The following is a 10,146-nucleotide window of genomic DNA, read 5'->3' as shown; positions in this document are numbered from 1 at the left end:
ATTTGCAGAGGTCTGACTTGGCATTGCCATGTCCTATATTGAAGGTAGGATTGGTCTATGACATGGAACATGGGCTGCACCAGGGACTATGAAGAAATAGAAGTCCATGCAATCCATGCCTAAAATACCAAATATACCCTGAAAACGAACCTGTGCCTAGGGCTCCATATCATTTGAAAAGAGCAGAAATAGATAGTAACTCTCTGTGTTGCAATTTCACTACATCTACGATAAGGCATTAAAAGATAAGAGGGTGGGATGAAAAAAAGAATGAAGATGTATTATGTAAACGAACTGATCTCCAAAAGGAATGCAATCACTATGTACTGCAAACATGTACTAGCAAAAAATATAAAGTGAAAAAAAAATAAAAAGATCCTACCTAGTCTTTGTTTTGGTTGTGTTATTGTCAGATATGCTTATCATGAGGCCAAAAACGCGGATGGCTGGGCTTAGCAGGGTAGCAATCTTACATAGAGGCAGCAGTGATCAACTATATAAGAAAGACAAAGGCTTGTGAGGAAACTCACAGATACAACGAAGATTATTATATCTGCAAGTGCGTAGGTTTGGATTCAAAGTCATGGCATGTGGGGACATTTGCAGGCATGTGAATGTCAAGACTGTGAACACAATACTATCTTTAATAATCCTTCATTTCTCTACCTGTCTCACAAGGAAACATATTTCTTTTTTCTGTGCCAGAGAACATCAATGGAAAAATAATTATTGTGTTGTCTGTGATCCACAGTGAATGAGTGATTTGCCAGAGAAATTGTAGAGGAAATATAGGTGGCCCTAATTAAAATTAAATCCAAGAACTATAAGGGGTAAGTTGGATGTTAACGCTTGACCACATCTGAGGTAATGATTTTCAGGTAAATTTTTGATTAGCAATACAGCAGAGTAAGCTACTAGTAGCAGGCAATGAGAAAAACGGTAGTATAGGTATTCGAGATCAGCATCATGGATCTGATTGTTACTTGTTATGAGAGGGATCTTATAACTATCACTTTAACACTCTGAGCTTCCATTTCTTTGATGGTGAAAATGAGCACAAATAATCTTCTCTTTGACATAGTAAGGATGGAATGAAAAATATACACAAAATATGTAACTTATACCCTTGAGCTATTTTTCCACCACTCGATGCTTTAATGTCCTTTTAAAATGTGATTAGTAGACTCTTAAAATTCATCATATAGAAATATTTGAGTCTGTTCATACTAATTGGTAGGATATTGACAGACTGGAGAGTGAAATAGGAATATTTGTGGTGCTGGAATATGAATTTTTCTTTTGTACATTTGGTTTTTACACTCTAAAGTTAAAAGTTAATTCAACCAGCATTACTATCCTGGGGAGTATAAGAAAAATAATAAACACATTCATCAAAACAAGTGTTTTCAGTTTGTTAATTTCAGCGGCTTCTTTCCTTGACTTTCTTAGCCATATGACAACAAAGTATATGAAGTCATACGTCCTCCAAAATATGAAACATTTCAGAGCGAACAATTCTTGTATGAGAAATGATTACAAATACATAAGTATAGCTGTTTGTGTTAGTCTGCTAGGGCTAGTGTCCACAAAATACCACAAACTGTGTATCTTGAAGTAATAAAAACTTATTTCCTCACAGTTCTGGATGCCTGAAGTCCAAGATCAGGGTGTGGAGAGGTATGGAATCTCCTAGGCCTCTCTCATTGGGTTACAGATGGATGTCTTCTCTCAGTTTCCTCATGAGCACACAGAGCCCTCTTGCTCTTCTGAGAAGGGCACAGTCACATTGGATTACGGCCCCTACACTGTGATCTCAGTTAACCTTAATTACCCTGGGAAGGTCTTATGTTGAAATAGGGTCACACTAGGGCTTAGGGCTTCAATGTGTGCTTTTTTGTTTCCTAGGGGGACACCATTTATGCCATAAAAACATCATAGAACGTTTTTCCTAAATCTAAAGAAATTAGCAAAATCTGAAGTATATTAAAAATGCAACAAATCAAAACGTAATGCTGGCTAATGGTAATAGAAGAATAACTAGCCAATTTATTAATTTTGCTCTGTGGTGTCATTTAATTAAAGAAAATTGTTAACATGCAAATTACCTTATAGTCCAATCTCAGGTTTGGTCATGTTGAGGATGATTGATTCTCTAGAATAAATGCTTAATTCATTACATTAAAAATGGGATATTAAGAGCATGCTTTCACAGCATAATAGGGTGATTATAGTCTAGAACAATATACTATGTACTTTAGATTATTATTATTATTAATTATTATACTCTACTGTGCTAGGGGTTGAACCCAGGGCCTTTTCACTGAGCTGCATCTTCCCACCCATTTTTTATTTTGAGACAGTCTCTCAGTAAATCACTAAATTGCCTGGCTGGGCTGAGCTTGAACTTACAGTTCTCCTGTCTGAGCACAAGTGTGCCCCATCATTCCCAGATTATACATTTTATAAATAACAAGAAGAGAAAGTTCAAAGGCTCTCAACACACACAAAAATGATAAACATTTAAGGAGATGGCAATAATAATGGCCTTGCCTTGATCATTATAGATTGCCCACATATATCACGCTGTGCCCCATAAGCCTGTACAATTAATTATGTTTCATTTAAAAAGGCATGTCATTTATTATAATCAAGGTGCAAGATTTTATATGAATCCACATAAACTGGAGACAATTTAGGAATTTCCTTTTTTGTTTGTTCTTTTTTATTTTTATTATTGGTATATGTTAGATATACATAATAATAGCATTCAACAGAGGATATTTGTACCTGTTCATGATATATCTTGCTTCTTCTTCTTTTTTTTTTTTTCAGCTTTAATTGAGTTTATTGGTACATTTTAGGGATGCAGTACAGTTACATTCATTGCTTCTTCTTTTTTCCTTTTCTTGGGCTGGGGATTTAGTTCAGTGGTTCTGCAGCTTGCCTCACAAGTGCAACGTCTGGAATTCAATCCCCCGTACCAAACAAACAAACAAACAAACAAAAGAAACATGGACCTTTTTCTCCCTCCTCTTCAACTTTTCTTCCTCTTCTTATTTACAAAAGCTTTGTTTTCATTTCATTCTTTTTTCTTGTCCTTTCTTTCCTTTCCTCCATCCTCTCCCTTGTCCCCCTTCTCATTTGAACATTTTTTTCTCATTTGCCAATATCTATTATACATTTTGATCCTTATTTCCGCCTTTGGTTTCTCACACCAGAGAAACAATGCAGTATAAAAACGTGTGTGTCTGATTTACTGCACTTAAGAGTATGTTTTCAGGGTGTATCCACTCAGATAGAAATGCCTCAGGTTTATCTTTTTTTTCTGGTAAAGTTTTTATATTGAAAATTCATTTGGTGTTCAGATGACAAACAGGGACTAAGAGCTAGTATCATTTTTAAATTCTAAACACCAAAATTTCCCATGTGCCGATGTTTTAAACCCAGAGGAATGTTGTAAAATAACATAAACCCCAGCTGTGGGTGTGATTCTTTTCTTCAGTAGGTCAGGTTTACCAGCACTTGCTTCTGTGCCTGATTTCGTGTTGGTGGCAACTCCTCGATGCGAGCAGAAGAGCGGAGTGTGGCTTGGAACGGCAGCTCTCCAGGAGGCCTCGCCACGCAGACTCCAGGGGACCACAGCAGCTCGCCCCTCTGGCCTGAGTGTCTCATCCTCCCGTCCCCGTGGACTGACAGCACTCTTCATCTCCATAGGATGGCGTCAGAGGTGAGGGTTCCTTCAGGAGCGTTAGGTCCTGAGAGGAAGGGCGGGCTGCACTGCTGTGTCCCTAAGGGATGCTAATGTCCGGGCTCTCAGGCCAGAGAAAATGGAAAGCCTCCATGCATCCTAGGCCGTCGCTGCCTTCGCTGGGACTCACCCGCCCGTAACTGGGTCAGTTCCGGGAGGGCAGCCACACTGCCAGCCCACTCTCTGCCAGAGAAGATGCCGCCTCTCCACAGGGCTCAGTGTGGCCTGGGAAAGAAAATCCACAAGATCTGATGGCTCACTTGGGTGCATTGGCAAAATAATTTCTTTCCAATAAAAAAGTTAAGGCAAATGGAGAAAAAAAAATTATGTTCATATTCTACTTGGAAACTTAAATCACCTTCCCATGAATTATTTACTGGGAGGCTTTGAGAAGAAATCATACAGTAGCTAGGAATACTATCTTCGTCAGTGGCTGGCATAGTACTTTGCTGACATCCACCCTTAGCAGACAGAGTTTACTGTGAGCGTCAGCAGGGACAAATGCATGTGTTCCCACCTGATCCGGCACAGCCTGGTACCTCCCCTCCCGGCTCTGGAGGAAAGGGGCTCTCACGGAGCCCATTGCCAAGGTCTGCACACAGCCTGCTGCTCCCCTGTGGCAGAAGCAAAGCTGCATCCTCAGGAACTCTCCCTGTGAGCTGCTGGGTGCCGTCTGGAAAACTGTTTTTGGTCCAATGCAGGGAGGTCACAGGGTCACACTGAGGGTCTCAGCCAAGACCTGTGCAGCGCTAGTCTGGGACGATTTTCATCTTTCATCCTCGAAGGAAGCCCAGGTCCACCGCAATACCCACCGCTCATTACTTCCTGCTACCGGGAGGGGAGAGTGTCTTTGTCACGGTCGCACACGCCTCACACCCACTCATCTCTCTTCATGTTTAGTAAATTTTTCATCATTTCGCCCAAGGGAGCCTCAATTAAAATCTCTGTACTGTATCCCTAAAATGTACCAATAAACTCAATTAAAGCTGAAAAGAAATCTTCGATTTTCTTTTGTCTTCAGGGGTCCTGCCAAGTAACACACACCGTGTGGTGTCACTGGGCTTCTTGTGTGGAGAAATCCTTATTCAGGTCACAAACGCAGTTATTCACCAACTGTTCATGCAGCCGGTAGCATGGGGAGATGGGAGTTTTTAAGCCAAGAGGTTTTCAATTTTATTTTCTAATATCAAAATTAAAGTTGCCTACTAAACACAGTGCACCTAGTCACTCAGGTACTGGCTGCAGGTGCTTGCTTCCTGTGTTGGTATTTATATTTTAGATAGTTTATCTTTTACGCAGATAGCAGTCAGTTCAGCCATGTCTTATAAAATGGAGGACAAAGGCACGAGGTATATTCTTCTCACAGAGTCGCATATGTCCTTCTGGAAAATCTTTATATTTTCATGGTTCTTTGTTGGACACCAAGAGTCTGAAGTTCCATAGTAAAATGTAAGCTTAGATAAACGTTCCTTTACAATGTTATCATCTCTCGTCACAATGGTCATCATTTCTTGGGCCCCAAGGTAGGCTGCAGTAGTGAGGCAGAACAGTTGTTTTACATTCCTTAGTGTTAATTCAGTCTTCAGGTTTATCACTCGAAGGACAAAGCTGATTAACCAGGACTTGCCAACATCAGGACATGCTCAAGCAGTCAGTAGTGAGTAGCATAGAGAGCATATCAAAGCCAGCACAAAAGTGGAGTGGTAATCCTACTGTTGGGTGTCTCAGCCATTCCCTCAGTTGTCAGGAACAGCAGAAAAGTGTGAATGACTGGGAGCTCAGGAGTGTAATTCAAGATCTGAAGAACCATATGGCTGCCTACCAAATGGTCCATGACGATAAGTTTTACAACCTTTGGCACCTGACTTCTCAGAAAAGCTATTTTGTGTTCTATTTGACCACGCAGTCTACAGATGTCTTTAATGTCTTGAGCATTTGGATCCTCTGATGTGAGAATCTTCCTGTCTTTGGGAGCCAAGACATGTCTAGCATGAGCAATACCCAAACTGGAAAGCATTTGTCCATCAAAGAGTACAAAGCCTTTGCAAATGGACATAAAAGACAGAGAAACCTGGATAACCAGTAATGATGAAAATAAGCATTTTAGGCCTGTTGACACTTTGATCATTAAAGAGGTCAGTCCAGGACTCACATTGTACAACCTGTGTTTCAGCTCCACCACACAGCAGGAATTCTTCACGCACAAGAATTTCTTCCTCAATTTTTGAGTCAATTTCTGTCCACCAGCACAGTGCTCAGCTTCCAGGCTTATCCTTCTTTATGGCAGAGAAGTACTCCACTGTATTAAAAAGAAAACAACACATCCTCTTTATCCATTCGTCAGTTGATGAGCATTTTCTCATTGTAATATAAAGTATGATAAAGATGACTACCTCTGCATTGATAATAAAGGTAATGCTGACAAAATGAAGGCATTATATGAGTGAAGATCATATTCCTTTTCTTCTCAAAAGCGTACATGTTCCTTTGTGGGTACCAGCCCGATGGGAAGAGAGAAGGGTTCTGTGAGGTTGAGGATGGTAGGAATGGATTTTTTTTTGAGATATAGTGCTCAAAAAATCTCTCCTTTGTTGTACAAGGAAGACACATTATGGATCTGATTAGTCATAAGGATGACCTGGGACACTTTTACAAATGGGCAGAGACTTCGGGTTTAGAGAACACACAAAAGGATGTGATTCCTTCATCTGTGCCTCATTCCTAGAGGCAGAAAGAGGTAAACTGAACTGGATGTAGGTCACCACAGGAAGGGCAACTTCAGCCTGCTTTCTTCTTTTTCTTCCCCTCTTGAGATACATTTTATTGGCAAAGTTATTTGGAGCCTTCTCCACTGGAAGATGAAACTGCCCATGTCTATGGAATCCCAGCACTGTGGCCTCTTGGGTCTCATTTTCTCCTGTATGTCTAGTGCTTTTAGTATTTATAAAACGTAATCTGACCTAGATTATCAGTAATATTTTCCTGGCGTTTCTAACACAAAGCCAGTCATCAAATAAATATGGAATCTAAAAAGGAAACAAAACAAAATGTAAAAGCCTCAAACAATAACAATGAGTACTTATTAGAGAATAAGAAAAATAATATCTAAATTATTGATAGATTGAAAATTAAAATGTGTCAAGAAGGGTACATTAGCTTAATAGTAATTACAAATTTGATGACATCACTTTTTCACAAATATTTTATCCCTCTTCTAATTTGTATGCCATGTAATGAATTGACTTCAAAATGAAGATATTTGGGAGAAAGATATACATGATAAACCTGTGAGCTATGGAAGTTGCATTTATTGCCATGGTGCAATAAATGCACATCTTATTATCAAATGATATAAGATCCCTCACAAAATAGTAAAATGAGGGGGCGCATGCAAAGAAGAAAGGAAGGAAAGAAAGAAGAAAGGGAGGAAGGAAGGACGCAAGGAAGGAAGGGGGAAGGGAGGAAGGAAGGAAGGAAAGAAAAGAGGGTTATTTTTCTCCTAAGCAATAAAATGTTTTGTGAAAGGGTATATTTTAGAAATCTTTTCAGAACATCAGCCTAGAGCTCATGGAAAATGGAGACACACAATTATTTTTGCAAATTCTGAAGAACCAGGCCAGGGATTTAGCTCAGTGGTGCCAGTGCTTTCTTCTCAAGTGCAAATTTACAAGAACCCAGTGCAAAGGCACATGGGACAAATGACCATTGCTGTTAATTGTACAAAATTTTGTGAACTACTTTTTTTCTGGCTTCTTTGATTTTGATTTTGATTTTATTAATGCATATTTGCAGTAAAGTTTACATTCATCCTAGGGAGAGGTGCATGTGTACGACACAGATACTCTTTTTTAATCCATTCCCCTTCTTATCTACCACCTTCCATCCTACTCTAAATTCCCTCTTCCCATTTTTATTCCTATTGTTATTATTGTTTTGAGTTCAGGGTTTTGACGTACAATGTTTACTTTCTTTGTGGGTATTGGGAAAATGTAAATGACACATCTTAAATCTCTTTGCTTCCACTTTCCCTCCTCCCTCCCCTCACACCCATTCTCCTGATCCCTTCACATTTGCAAAAGCTCTATCTTCTCCTTTGCTTTCTAATAAGGAAGATTCACACTGACCCTAGGGTGAAATATGGATGTATGGGGATGCACCTCTTTAAATTGCCAAATAACAAGTTGGGATGCAATATTTTGGTTATTGCTTACTATAGTCATTATGCTACTATTCTGGGAAACAAAATTGGCTTAGATGATAACATTCCTTGCCTTTAAATTTTTCCTATGAACTTATGGTGTGGTTTCAAGTTATGTGATTTTTTTTCTTCAGTAAATGCATTTACAAAACATATCCCCTGAATGATCATCTTGATGCCTAGAATCATTCCTAATGTTAACTGATTTTTAAGATGGGAGGGGTTTTATTAAATCATGTCAGATTTATGTTAAAAGTGAAAGATATTTTTTTTTATTGAGTTTATTGGTACATTTAGGGATACAGTACAGTTACATTCATTGTTGGGATCATGTACCTTTACATGGCAAGTCTTGATTCTCATTTTTTCCCCTTACCTCTGCCCTCCCTTCCCCCCCTCCTCCCCTCCCCATCTACAAACACTTTATTTTCATCTTTTCATTCTCTCACATTTTTTTCTTTTCCCTTTTTGTTCTTCCCCTACGTATCACACCTTCCCTACACCTTTAGCTCCTTTCCTCTCATTTCTAAATGTCAGTAATCTTATTAGAATCTTATGCATTGTTGCAGAATATTCACACCAGGGAAACTATTTGGTATTTACACATGTGGGACTTATTTAAAAAGTGAAAGATATTTGTCACTTATCAGGTATGAGTTTACTGTGTTTACCAAGTATTCATCTCTGCGACCAATACATTTTTAAATAAACACTATAATTTTAGACAGTATCTCAAACTCTCCATGAACACATACACAAAAAATTTAAAAAATTTTTAATATTATGTAAAGCAAAACATAGTTTTGTTAAGAAAATATGCAAAAAAATTAAAAAGATGAAATCCTAATGATGCAGTTCAAAGCTAAACAGAAAGTGATTTTTAATTATGTGCTCAATTGAGTTAGGTGCAATTGCTCCCCAAAAGAGATGCCTATTAAAATCCAAATACTGTACTGTATCCCTAAATGTACCAATAAACTCAATTAAAATAAATAAATAAATAAATAAAATCCAAATACTGAGCTCAGTGTTTCTTTGTTACATTATGGGTGATATAAAAGAAAATAGAATTCTTCCTCCTCCTCCCTCTCCTGCTCATCCTCCTCCTTCTCCTCTTCCCTTCTCCTTGGGCCTGGAGTTGAAGTAGGTTAAGAATAGCTCCCCCCTTTTTTTTTTATAAAAACAAACAAACCAACCAAAAAAACCACATCTTCTTTATCCAGTCTCCTGTTGATAGGCAATTAGGCTGTTTCCAAGCTTTAGCTATTTATTACAAACTGTGCTGTGATAAACATGGGTGAGCATATATCACTGCTATGATTCTTTTAACTCTTTTGGGAGGATACCCAGCAGAGGAATAGCTGGGTCAAATGGGACTTCTAGTCCTAGTTCTCTAAGGTATCTCCGTATTGATTTCCACAGTGGTTGCACCAGTCTGCCCTCCCACCAACAATGGAGAAGGGTTTCTTTCACCCCACAAGGCCACCAGCATTTGTTATTGGTTGATTTCTTGATAGCAGCCATTTTTTGTGGGGTGAGGTGGAATCTCAGTGTTGTTTTCTTCTGTATCTCTCAAATGATCAGCGATGAACATTTTTTTCATATATTTACTTGCTTCTGTTACTTCTTTGTCTGAGAAATGTCTGCTCATTTCAGATGTCCATTTATCACATGAGCACTAACTACTCAGCCATGAAGAAGGAGAAGCTAGAGATATTTATAGCTAAATGGATACACATTGAGGACATAATCTTAAGTGAAAGTAATAGGACACACATGTGTAAATACTGAATAGTTTCTCTGGTATAAAACACTAAAAGTGTAAATAAGGGTCAAAATGTATAATTGATATTGTGTAATAGGAAGAAAAGGTCTAAAGGAGTAAGGGAAATGGGAGGAGTAAGGGAGGGATAGGGGAAAGGTGAGAATGGAAAAGAAAACATATGCGAAAAGGAAAAAAATGGAAACAAAGTCCTTGTAAATAGGGAAAGGTGGAGGGGGGAAGGGAGGGCAGGGGAGTGGGGAAAAAATAAGAAGCAAGATAAATCATGTAAAGTTACAAGGTCCCAATGATGAATGTAGATGTGCTGTATATCTAACATGTACTAATAAAGTTATTGGGAAAAAATACAATACAATGCACATGCCCGTCACTGTAAAAATCATAATAAAAAATAAAAATATTCTATAGTGTTTTTCA

At 38.5% G+C, this 10,146-nt stretch overlaps 1 pseudogene; it reads right to left on the bottom strand.

Annotated features, from left to right (window-relative positions):
* Nucleotides 1–5,016: 5,016 nt before the first annotated feature.
* The window catches only part of LOC104851487, a 114,566-nt pseudogene continuing 109,436 nt past the window's right edge, over nt 5,017–10,146 (bottom strand).

Source organism: Fukomys damarensis, unplaced genomic scaffold (genome assembly GCF_012274545.1).
Source record: "Fukomys damarensis isolate Sample0158 unplaced genomic scaffold, DMR_v1.0_HiC HiC_scaffold_24, whole genome shotgun sequence".
NCBI classification, from domain to species: Eukaryota; Metazoa; Chordata; class Mammalia; order Rodentia; family Bathyergidae; genus Fukomys; species Fukomys damarensis.
This window is presented reverse-complemented; position numbering and strand designations above follow the sequence as displayed.